General features: G+C 39.1%; 1 protein-coding gene across 1 annotated transcript in view; it reads left to right on the top strand.

Annotated features, from left to right (window-relative positions):
• Positions 1-12040, top strand: part of MTERF1 (mitochondrial transcription termination factor 1) — a 508137-nt gene that overhangs the window by 126407 nt on the left and 369690 nt on the right. The window contains exons 3-5 of the transcript XR_003431984.1: positions 3639-3751; positions 8256-8302; positions 8864-8944. The gene's annotated coding sequence lies outside the window, so the exon portion shown is untranslated. The remainder of the gene's footprint in view (positions 1-3638; positions 3752-8255; positions 8303-8863; positions 8945-12040) is intronic.

The following is a 12040-nucleotide window of genomic DNA, read 5'->3' as shown; positions in this document are numbered from 1 at the left end:
AGATGTGAGGAAGCTGGACTTATGTTCTCTAAAGTTATAGCTCACTCTGTTAGGTACTATAAAAACAGATCTTTAGTGCTTTGGGCTTTTTGTGGCTAATTCCTGCTTATCCCCCAAATCCCCATTTTAGAGCCATCTGCCAGAAGTTAATTTATTCTTATAGTTCTACAGCAGCTGTTCTTGGATTGACCTTGATCATTGTCTCTTGGTGGTCTACTGGAGTATACCTGAAAGTGCACTCTGCCCTTCCTGCCCCCCAAATCTCCCAACAAGCCATATAAGAAAGCGGGGGCTTCAGTACCCTCCATCCCCACCCCCACCCCAAGTTCCTTATTTCCTAGTAAGTCATGTGTTTGTGTGGGGAGAGGGGTGGATGTTAGAACGTGGCCATAAGCCTACACAGTGCCTTCTGTATAGGTTCAGCCATGTTCTGGGCTTGTTAAATTACCAGTGGGCAGGGCCTGTCAGAAGACTGAAGATCATCTGGGAGGTAATTATTATAAGGGATGAGGAAGCTAGGGGTGACAGCTGGCTCAAGTAACAAGCCTTAGTCATCAGAGGAGAGAGGCCATTCTGAGAATGGTGTGGTGTCTACGACTCAAATTTGTCTCTGACCTCCCTTTAGATCATGTCTCAGTCCTTCGGAGAGTTGAGGTGAAAGCTATAAATGAGAATGAAAAGAGTTTTGTGCTAAAACTATTGGACATGGAGGTACAAGCAAGATAACTTAGGGACCCCTCTAAAATAATGTAATGCAATGAAGAGAGAGAGGACTTCTCTTCCAGTTCCAACCATGTCCATGGAGAGTGCTGGAAAAGAGCAGGAGGAACCAGAAGCCACGTGGTATGTGACAAGTTTTGTTCCTTAGCACAGGTGGGATGCCCCCAGGGATTTACCAGTGTTACTTGGACAGAGCTTGATTGATGGTTGTGTCCTGATAAGTTGAGGCGGAAAGCCATGAAATCTGGTTTGGCTGATTAATGCAATCTCATTTATTCCCATAGGCTTATGAGGACTGAGCAAAACCTAGCTGCAGATGAAACATTCTGGTTGATAGGGATAAATTCTTTCATTCCTTTCCACAATCAAGTTTAGGATAGTCCTATACTGCCTGGTCTGTTGTGGATGCTCAAAAAATTTCATTGAATGAATTACCGTTACTCACATTTGGTAAACATCAAGAGTGAGCAGGATTGGAGAACAGATCCATGACAAATTCCTGGGGTGAGGAAGCAGTGGATTCTTTCTTATTTGCTATGTCTTACAGAAATAAGTACTTGTGATAAGAAAACACTTATAGATAATGAAATGATTTTGTCACTGTATAAACTTCAGAGAAATCAAGTTATTGCTGAATAGTGCTTTAACTAATTGCTCTTAGTTTACCATTATTCGCTAGCATTGTGCCTTTGGCCAAGTTATGTAACATCTCTGAGCCTTGGTTATTCTGTAAAATTGAGATAGTGTTACCTACCTAGTGATTAGGTATCATTACCTAATGATATTGAGAGTATTGAAGTTAATGTATGTGAAGTGCCTAGTACAGTGCCTGGGACATGGCAAGTATTTGGTGATGATGATGATAATGATGATTATTATCATTATTATCATATCTTAGATAATCTCTGACTATGCTAAATAAGCTCCATCTAGGGAATTTGCCTCTACTTTGTTCTTTGGTTTTTAGTTGGTTTTCTAAGAATACATATTTAATGTAAACTTCATAACTTTAAAATAAAGCCTTTGGTGTAGACTCTTATAAAAGTTTCTGGAAGTGTAGATATATCCTCTATGTGCAGTAGTTTTGTCTTGTCTATTTTTCACTCCCTTAAAGCGAATCAACAGATTAGTGAAACCTCATTTCCTCTTGTATCAACTAGGTTGTATTTTCTGCTTTCCAATATCAGCTTTCGCTTATTTGCATCTCTGTCAGCTAAACCAGTACCTAAAACTAGGGTCTATTTTGTACTTCTCTTAGTATCTCCTTTGTAAGCTGCTTGAAGAAGGTTTGCTGGAGCTGTGTGAAAGTGCATATTGTTTAGAAGACAGAACTGTTTTAGTTTGAAGGTAGAGGTGTGTTTTTTCTTCTTGGCAAATTCCTTTTCTTTTGATGAAAGCCAAAACTTGAAGTTAGTGGTGACAGATCAGTGTCCTAATTGCTGTGCTGTTGGAAATAAGGAGAGATGTTTATTGCTAATCAAGTAAATAGCAAACCAAATTTCATCAGTGTAGCAAGATGAGCCTACTCGGTGGGCGGGTCTTATAAAATACGTTTTCTAGTGAGCCTGGGAAAACTTGTGAAGTGATAATAATAAAAACAGCATATGGTCTTTGCAGGAACTTTGTCATACATAAGCAATGTGCTGTGGGTGTGGTAATGAACATCAGGTGTATTTGGCACATGACTTCTAAACTTGGGGAAGAGGAATTTTGCTTTTTTGCACATACTGGAATGTGCTTTTGCATTTCTGGTATTAAAAAAATAGCTTAAGAACTACATTATTATTTTTTTATTCCTTATTTGGAAGCTATACTGGTGAGCATAAGAAAATACTTAACTTCAGATCTTCAAAGGCCTGCTGTAGAGGTTTGGAAAGCATTTGGTTTGGCTTGAAGCAAGTTTGGCTAGTGAAGTGACAGGCACACAAGAAAGAACAACAGGTGAAAAAATGTGGAGTTTCTTTCATCTTTCAAAGGATTTTCTTGATGAATTGAAACAACCATGAAAATAAGCACTGGCCTTTGTGCCCAGTGGCCTAAAAGTACTTAGAGTGGGCCAAATAAGAATCAGGCAGGGGCCTAATGAAAATCAGGCAACAAGCCTAGGCCTAATTAAATATGTGCTCCCTCCCCCCACTTTTTCTTTCTTCCCTTTGGCTCAATTTTTAACAAAAAATCTGGTTTTGTGGTAGAGAGATATTTCTCTTCCTTGACTCAGATTGAGTTAGTAACGACTAGCAAAGACAAACAGAGGCATGAGTTATTCAGTAGAACCGTGAAAATCTTTGTTGGCTAAGTAGATTTTCTTGCTGGCCTATTTCTTTTGAAAACTGCTTGTAAAAATTAACTAATATATTTGTGGGCTAAAATAAACAATATCTCTTGAAGTGGTTGAATGTGAGTCAGAGATAAAATTTTTCATTTTGTTTGGGAAAGATACTGCATTTGATTGTAAAGATGTTTTAGAACAGCTTTTAGAGATGTTGATTGAGCTTCCGCAGTTTCCCCAGCTTGTTTAAAGGAGTCTTTGGGATCTGTGAGTCATGAATAATTTTCTGATTAAGATCAGAAGACAGCTGTCTCCAGAGAATTCTGCAAAACTTTAAAACATATTTGAACAATGTGAAATTGACATAAGAGTAGAACATTTGCTCCAATGCCCAGTTTATGGCATGGGTACAGAGAGGACCTGGGACTGGATCACAGACTCCCTAGTCCTTAGTCGGGGGAGGGGGGAATTCTTCCTTGCCAGTACCTCCCAAGGAGAAGTTGCTGCTTAGTTTAGCGTTTGAATACAAATAAAAGTTTTATGTAACTCAGGACATAACATACTTAATTTATTATAGCACATTTATAAAGTCCTAGGAGATGCCTGAATTATAATAATTGGTGAGTCTGTTTTGTGTCTTTCTCCAAAGCCTTTGCTTAGGGAGCAACTTTTGAAGTCAATGATGATGCCAGATTTGGAAGAATTCTAGAGGCATGTGTTTGGGGACCAGCGTGGATGAGAATCATATTGGATCTGCAGACGGTAAGACATTACCAATATGTATGTAAAAGGATGACAAGACGGTCAAATCCTATGACAGATCATTCCTTTTAAAGAGAAATATCAATGCAATACTTAGCCACCGTCAAAGAGTAGTCATAAACAATACCACCAACAAACCGTACAGTTTCAAAAGAAGCCTGATACCCTGTTTTCCTTTTGAAATGCTTAATGAAAAGCTGCACAAAAAATTTCTGTGGATTTGAGGATTTTGGAATAAGCAAGCAGTAGGAACAGAAGCCCACGTGCTCTGTCTTTACTGGCTTTGTTTTGGTTTCAAGCTTAGCGCAAAATGTTTCTGCCAAGTGAATGTATGTGTGTTCATGGGATGTTTTCTGCTTTGCTTCACTCAGGCCCTGGTTTGTATCAGTCAGACATTGTTTCAGTGTAAGAGAAAACACACCCCTTGAAACAATTAAGGGATCGAAACTTATCATGAGGGCGAATAATAGACTGCAATGTCTGTTTAGAATAGGGTTTTAGAAATTAATACTGGGATAGGTCGCAGAATGCTTCACTGTTTTCTAACGATTAAAAACGACAGTTGTGATACTTAGATCGTGAGAAATTTGTCAGGGCAATATATTTATCATTTATCACTTTAGAAAGGGGTTGGCAAACTTTTTCTGTAAAGAGCCAGATAATAAATATTTTAGGCTTTGTGCGTTTGTAGTGTGAAAGCAGCCATAGACAGTAAGTAAATGAACACAGTAAGTTCCTGTGTTCCAATAAAACTTTAGGTATTAACTATTATATTTCATATGATTTTAACATGTTCTTCTGTTGATTTTTTTCCAACAATTTAAAAATGTAAAAAACATTTTTAGCTCTGGGTTGTATAAAAACAGGCAATGAGCCAAATTTGGCCCAAGGGCTATAGTTTGCTGACTCCTGCTTTAGAAGAAAAGACCCTGTTATTGTTTACACTAAGATGTCTGAGCATTATTTTTAAAAGCTATGCATTTGTTTTTCAATTCACAATTATTTTATAATTCTGGTCTAGTGATTATTGTTTTTAAATGCATTGTTAGGGTTGTTTGAGGACTGCAGTATGAGGGTTAGCTGAGTGGCACGAGATTTGACAAATGAAATTCTGACTGTTCTCATTAGGTTCCAATTCCGTTCATCAGTAAAAGGAACTTGTGTCATTGCCTCACTTGTTGCAATGAATAAATCTGTATAATTTTACAAAAGAACAACTGCATGGATTCTTTTGCAGCCTGAAGACTTGAGTGTTAGGCTCCTCTTTATAAAAGTTTCCATGACAATCTGGCCCGAGAGAATGACAGGTTTGCCCTCATGGAGAATTTCTTATTAAGGAAGCTTTTCTTTCACCAGGAAGCTTTATGGGAACTTAATAGGGGGTCAAACAGAAAGGACCAAATAGGAGCCTTTCATAAACCATACCTTATACTCACTCTGGCCTGAAAGAGAGCTTGTTTCCTACTGTGTGTGGTGATGGGGTGATGTTCAGAAGCTGAGAGGTTAGAGAGGACCACCGTGCTACCCTGGGGTCCTTCCTTCCTAGTGGTAACCAGGAGACCCAGACACAAGCATGAGCTATTAATATATGGGCTAAGCCAAGAATTATAGGCCCCTAGCTTTCTCTGTTGAAAGAAAGTATGTGGAGTGGTGAAGTGAGTGGGCTCTAAGCTCAACTCTCTGAGTTTTTTTCCTGGTTCTGCCATTTACTAGCTGTGTGACTTTCACCTCTCTGTGCCTCATTTTCCTCCTCTGAAAAAGGGGCCTGACAATAATAAATAACAACAATGCCAGGGGTTGTTGTGGGGATTAAGTAAGTTAATACTGTTGGCTCTCCTATTTTAGGTTTCCACATCTGCTAAAGTAGGCCAACTGTATGTACTGCACCGTTTTTTACAAGGAACTAGAGAATCCACAGATTTTGGTATCTTTAGGGTCCTGGAACTAATCCCCCCATGGATACAAGGGACAACTATCTATGTAATGCATTTTGGAACAGCACCTGGCACATGGTAGTGAAAACTAAATGATAGCTGTTGTGATAATTTTCTTTCTTTTGAGACTTGAAAGTAATGCAACATTTGCAAAGTCTTATTTAAAGGGAGATTCCTTTCCTCAGGCATAATCGCTATGACAATATCATTTAATCTCTTGCTTTTTCTTCCTCATCCATTATCACTCCATCGTCCTACTGATCTATATTTTCCAGCCACCTTAGCCACCCTGTCCTAATACCCATTTTGGATCTTGGCCTTTATTCTCTTCCCACCCACTGCACTTTGTTATAAACTCAGTGATCTCCTGGATCTAAATTGAGGAACACTTGGCTCATTTATAAGAGGGAAACATAGTTCATCAGGTGTAACCTAATGTATTGCCTTGTAGCTGTGGCACAGCCCAGTCTGAATTTGGTTGGAAATCTCTGGGTTTTCCAGGCAGGTTTATAGTATGCTGCTTATACCTTGATAGAGCTGAGATGTTGAGAGGATAGAGCCCAAGGGGGAAAACTGGTAGTGTTCTGAAGGTAGGCTTTATGTCTCAACATTTTTTAGTAGGGTGCCCCAGGGGGTTTTGGAGAACGTTCTGTATTCTGAAGACCTTCAGGAAAGACTTTGCGCTTGACTATACATATTGGGCTTGGGTCCCTTTCCTGCCGACTGCTTTCTGGACTGGAAGAGAAGAAGCTTTAAATGTTTCTGTACACTGTTTTAAATCCAGCTAAGGCTTTGTTATCTTTCCTCTTGGTCCTGTGCTCTGGAGCTGTGCAGGAGTGTGGACAATTGTTGAGGGAAGCTTTTATTTTTGTTAATTATTATCCTGGATTTGGCTATTCCTATTTTCTTGGAATAAAAGTGAGATATTGTTTGGACTACTCAGTTTACAGAGAGTAGGATTTTTATTTTTATTTTCCTAGAGAGGATGCGTTGTGTAAGTTTTGGACAAAAGCAATTCTGAAACATTTTAATATGTTTGCATAAGGAAAGGCCATGTTGTATAAGGTTTACATGAGGTCTATGGCTTTTGCTCTTTTGGATGACTCTAAAAAAGCAGTTCTTAGTCCTATAAGAAACAACGTCTGTGTTAAATTCCTGCTTATCCCTTAAAAACACAATACAGGGGGCTTCCCTGGTGGCACAGTGGTTGAGAGTCCGCCTGCCGATGCAGGGGACACGGGTTCGTGCCCCAGTCCGGGAAGATCCCACATGCCGCGGAGCGGCTGGGCCCGTGAGCCATGGCCGCTGAGCCTGCGCGTCCAGAGCCTGTGCTCCGCAACGGGAGAGGCCACAGCAGTGAGGGGCCTGTGTACCGCAAAAAAAAAAAAGGGAGAAGTTGAAAACCCTTCAAATTCTAGAAGGCAGAGGGAGAAGAGAGAAAGGAAAGAAGGAAGGAAGAGAGAGAGGGAGGGAGGGAAAAGGGCAAGAACTCAGCATTTGTGTATGGGCTCCATGCATGAAAACTTCCATAGGATGGGTAGAAACATCCAGAAAGGTTTTAGGAGAGCCTGGAATTCCCATCTCTCCTGAGGGGAGAATGAAAGCCCATAAGAAAAGTTGTGAGGTCAGCATGGCCCTCTGTGATGTGGAAACAGTAGAGCAGGATTGTGAGGAAGAGTCTACGTAGATGGTCCTGAGATAGTATTTCTAGTTGCCCAGGGCCTGTACAAGGCATGTACAGGATCCAGAAGTCCTCATGAACCAAAGGGAGAAGGCGCAAACATTTGAGAGAACTGGTAGACTAGAATAGGTCCAAAAGCATTCTACCACCTGTTAGATAGATGAACACCAGAAAGTCAGGTAATACCAACTATTGCTGAGGGAGTTGGGAAACTATCTTTCCCTGTTAGTGGAAGTCTAACTTGATACAGCTATTCTGGGGAGTTTTCTGGCTTAGAGAAATCTGGTCATATACACTAAGATTCCCACTCCTGAGTATATACTCTAGAGCCACTCTGACATGGGACTATAAGGGAACATGTATGAGTATGTTTGTTTGGGAAGACAGAAAGTTGGTGGTAAGTGAGGTATCCATTGCTAGGGGAATGAATTAGTGAATTATAGAATATACATATGTAGTGGAATTCTACATACCACTCAGAATTAATTATCTAGATGTACATAAAGCAACATGGATAGATCTTAAAAACATATGTTGAATGAAAAAAGAAAAAAATTGTTCTATAGCACTGTTAGATGTATATAAATTAAACACCTACAACATAAACAGTATTACCTATTTCTCAAAGATACAAACATATCTAAATACATTTATGTCTTATAAACATTTGTGTGGATGCCTCTAGCAACAAGGGGAATGGAAGAAGTTAAGGGGGAAACAATAAAAATTAATAAAACATGATATAGGCCTTGTGAGGTTAAATGATGGTATATCATGAGCTAAGAGATATAATTAACTCTGAACATTAGATTAAAAAAAAAGCTCTATAGTTTGCATATCTGAATCACAGTGAATGCATATGGTGATATATTGTGATGATTATATTCAGGAGAGGTGGTCCTGCAAGGAGTGACAAGGAGTGACCAGCCTCTATGGGTAAGCTACACATCCAAATTACATAAACAGAAGATTTCAGGACCAGGACGGAATTTAGTAAATTGCTTGTTATTTAGTTCTCCGATGCCCTGGAAGATGAAGCATTTACCCCCTGAGATTAATTTTTCACTGACTGATCAAACTCAATGTACTATTTATGTTCTCTGTAACAGGAATTTTAAAGTATATAAATTCTTAAGCGAGAGTCTGATATCCAAAAAGACACATTACTTTCATCTGAAGTAATCTGAAGTTCAACTGGGTGAAATACTGCTATAATTTAAGCTCCTTATTTATAAAATATGGATCCAGTTAATCAGATTTATAGTGTGAAGTTGGAGCTCTCTCTGATAACTTAGAGAAGGTGGTCTAATGTTCTTAAAATATTATCCCCTCTGGTCTTCATTATTTACCAGCTCCATGTTGGCTGTCACTACCTTTGTAGATCTCGGTTTCCTCATCTGTAAAATGATTGGACTAGTGCATCACTCCCTAAAAATGCTATGATTTCACAATAACAAAACCAAAAAAGATGATTAAAATCTACTTTCTACTAAATAGAAAGTCCTCCCTGCTGTATTTCCAACAGTCTACCAGGATTGCCTCAGGGTGAAGAGAAGTTGACAAGCACTAACTCCAATGGTAGGTGTGAATGAAATTCTATTTCCACACTGTTATCTTTGGGTCACCCAGTGCGTTTCAGAATCAGGCATTTAAAAAATTCTAGTGAATTATTCTTTGAGTTATTCTTAAGAGTAGAATTGGAGCAATAGATTTATATGCTGGTGCCTCGGTATAATCCCATTATCAGAATCTGTGATTCTGGATGGTGTTAGAAGTAAAATTGTTTCTTTAAGTTTCTTTGGGTGCTTCCAGTATAAATATATCCTGGATGGTTTGCAAGATGGTCTTATAACATAATAATAATAATACCTAATGCATTATACTACATGCACAGACACTGTGGTAAGTGATTTCCAAATATTAACTCAATTCATTTTCACAACAACCCTGTGAGTTAGATACTATTATTATCCCCTTTTATGGAGGAGGAAAATGAAACACAGAGAAGTTGCTTAAAATTTTTGGCTAAAAAAAGAGGAGGAGATGGGATTTGAACCCATGCTGTTTAGCTCGAGTACATGCTTTTAACCCCTAGGCTTACTATCTCTCTAATATGGAGTGAAGTTCCAGTTTACATCAACATTTTTATATTATACTAGAGATTTTTCTGGACTGTGTGTTCTGAAAAATGTCCCCGTTACTCCATTGATTGTCAGTTCCTGGAGGAAGATAATCAGGAAAAAAAAAACAACCCATCAGCTTGGCTCTCTTACTCTGATTCTTCCTTCAACCCTGCCTCTTACAACAGTATATCAAATAGTTATTAAGTTCCTCCTGTGTACCAGATTAAGTGCTTGATTTTTATTAACTTGTTGATTCCTCATGATGCATATGAGGCTTGCGTGATTTTTAGTCCGATCTTACTGATGAGCAAGCCGAGGCTTACGAAACTTACACATTTTGCTCGTGGTCATATGTCAAAAGATTATCCACTAGAGCATGCTGTGGCACCATTGCTAAGCCCCTTGTAGGATTGCTTCTTCTTTTTTTTTAAACGACTTTATTGGAGTATAATTGCTTTACAATGCTGTGTTAGTTTCTGATTTATAACAGTGAATAAGCTATACGTATACATATATCCCTATATGCCCTCCCTCTGCGTCTCCCTCCCACCCTCCCTATCCCACCCCTCTAGGTGGTCACAAAGCACCGAGCAGATCTCCCTGTGCTATGTGGCTGCTTCCCACTAGCTATCTGTTTTACATTTGGTAGTGTATATATGTACATGCCACTCTCTCACTTCGTCCCAGCTTACCCTTCTTCCTCCCTGCGTTCTCAAGTCCATTCTCTACATCTGCGTCTTTATTCCTGTCCTGTCCCTAGGTTCTTCAGAACCATTTTTTTTTTTTTTTAGATTCCATATATATGTGTTAGCATACGGTATTTGTTTTTCTCTTTCTGACTTACTTCACTCTGTATGACATACTAGAGGTCCATCCACCTTACTACAAATAACTCAATTTCATTTCTTTCTATGGCTGACTAATATTCCATTGTATATATGTGCCACGTCTTCTTTATCCATTAATCTGTCGAGGGACACTTAGGTTGCTTCCATGTCCTGGCTATTGTAAATAGTGCTGCAATGAACATTGTTGTACATGACTCTTTTATTTTTAATTTTTTGTGGTACGCGGGCCTCTCACTGTTGTGGTCTCTCCCGTTGTGGAGCACAGGCTCCAGACGAGCAGGCTCAGTGGCCATGGCTCACGGGCCTAGCTGCTCCACGGCATGTGGGATCTTCCTGAACCGGGGCACAAACCCATGTCCCCTGTATCAGCAGGTGGACTCTCAACCACTGCGCCACCAGAGAAGCCCCATGACTCTTTGAATTAAGGTTTTCTCAGGGTATATGCCCAGTAGTGGGATTGTTGGGTCGTATGGTAGTTCTATTTTTAGTTTTTTAAGGAACCTCCATACTGTTCTCCATAGTGGCTGTATCAATTTACATTCCCACCAACAGTGCAAGAGGGTTCACTTTTCCCCACACCCTCTCCAGCATTTACTGTTTGTAGCTTTTTGATGATGGCCATTCTGACCAGTGTGAGGTGATACCTCATTGTAGTTTTGATTTGCATTTCTCTAATGATTAGTGATGTTGGACATTCTTTCATGTGTTTGGTGGCAATCTGTTTATCTTCTTTGGAGAAATTTCTGTTTAGGTCCTCTGCCCATTTTTGGATTGGGTTGTTTGTTTTTTTGATATTGAGCTGCATGAGCTGCTTGTAGATTTTGGAGATTAATCCTTTGTCAGTTGCTTCATTGGCAAATGTTTTCTCCCATTCTGAGGGTTGTCTTTTCATCTTGTTTATGGTTTCCTTTGCTGTGCAGAAGCTTTTAAGTTTCATTAGGTCCCATTTGTTTATTTTTGTTTTTATTTCCATTTCTCCATGAGGTGGGTCAAAAAGGATCTTGCTGTGATTTAAGTCATAGAGTGTTCTATGTTTTCCTCTAAGAGTTTTATAGTGTCTGGCCTTACATTTAGGTTTTTAATCCATTTTGAGTTTATTTTTATATGCTGTTAGGATGTCTTCTAATTTCATTCTTTTACATGTAGCTGTCCAGTTTTCCCAGCACCACTTATTGAAGAAGTGGTCTTTTCTCCATTGTATATTCTTGCCTCTTTTATCAAAGATAAGGTGACCATATGTGCGTGGGTGTATCTCGGCTTTGTATCCTGTTCCTTTGATCTATATTTCTGTTTTTGTGCCAGTACCATACAGTCTTGATTATTGTAGCTTTGCAGTATAGTCTGAAGTCAGGGAGCCTGATTCCTCCAGCTCCGTTTTTCTTTCTCAAGATTGCTTTGGCTATTTGGTGTCTTTTGTGTTTCCATACAAATTGTGAATTTTTTTGTACTAGTTCTGTGAAAAATGCCATTGGTAGTTTGCTAGGGATTGCATTGAATCTGTAGATTGCTTTGGGTAGTAGAGTCATTTTCACAGTGTTGATTCTTCTAATCCAAGAAAATGGTATATCTCTCCATCTATTTGTATCATCTTTAATTTCTTTCATCGGTGTCTTATAGTTTTCTGCATACAGGTCTTTTTTCTCCTTAGGTAGGTTTATTCTGAGATATTTTATTCTTTTTGTTGCAATGGTAAATAGGAGTGT

This window comes from Aethalodelphis obliquidens, unplaced genomic scaffold, assembly GCF_003676395.1.
Source record: "Aethalodelphis obliquidens isolate GAN/ISIS:26980383/991018 unplaced genomic scaffold, ASM367639v1 scaffold5, whole genome shotgun sequence".
NCBI lineage: Eukaryota > Metazoa > Chordata > Mammalia > Artiodactyla > Delphinidae > Aethalodelphis > Aethalodelphis obliquidens.
The sequence above is the reverse complement of the archived record's forward strand: the minus strand, read 5'-3'. Positions and strand labels throughout refer to the sequence as shown.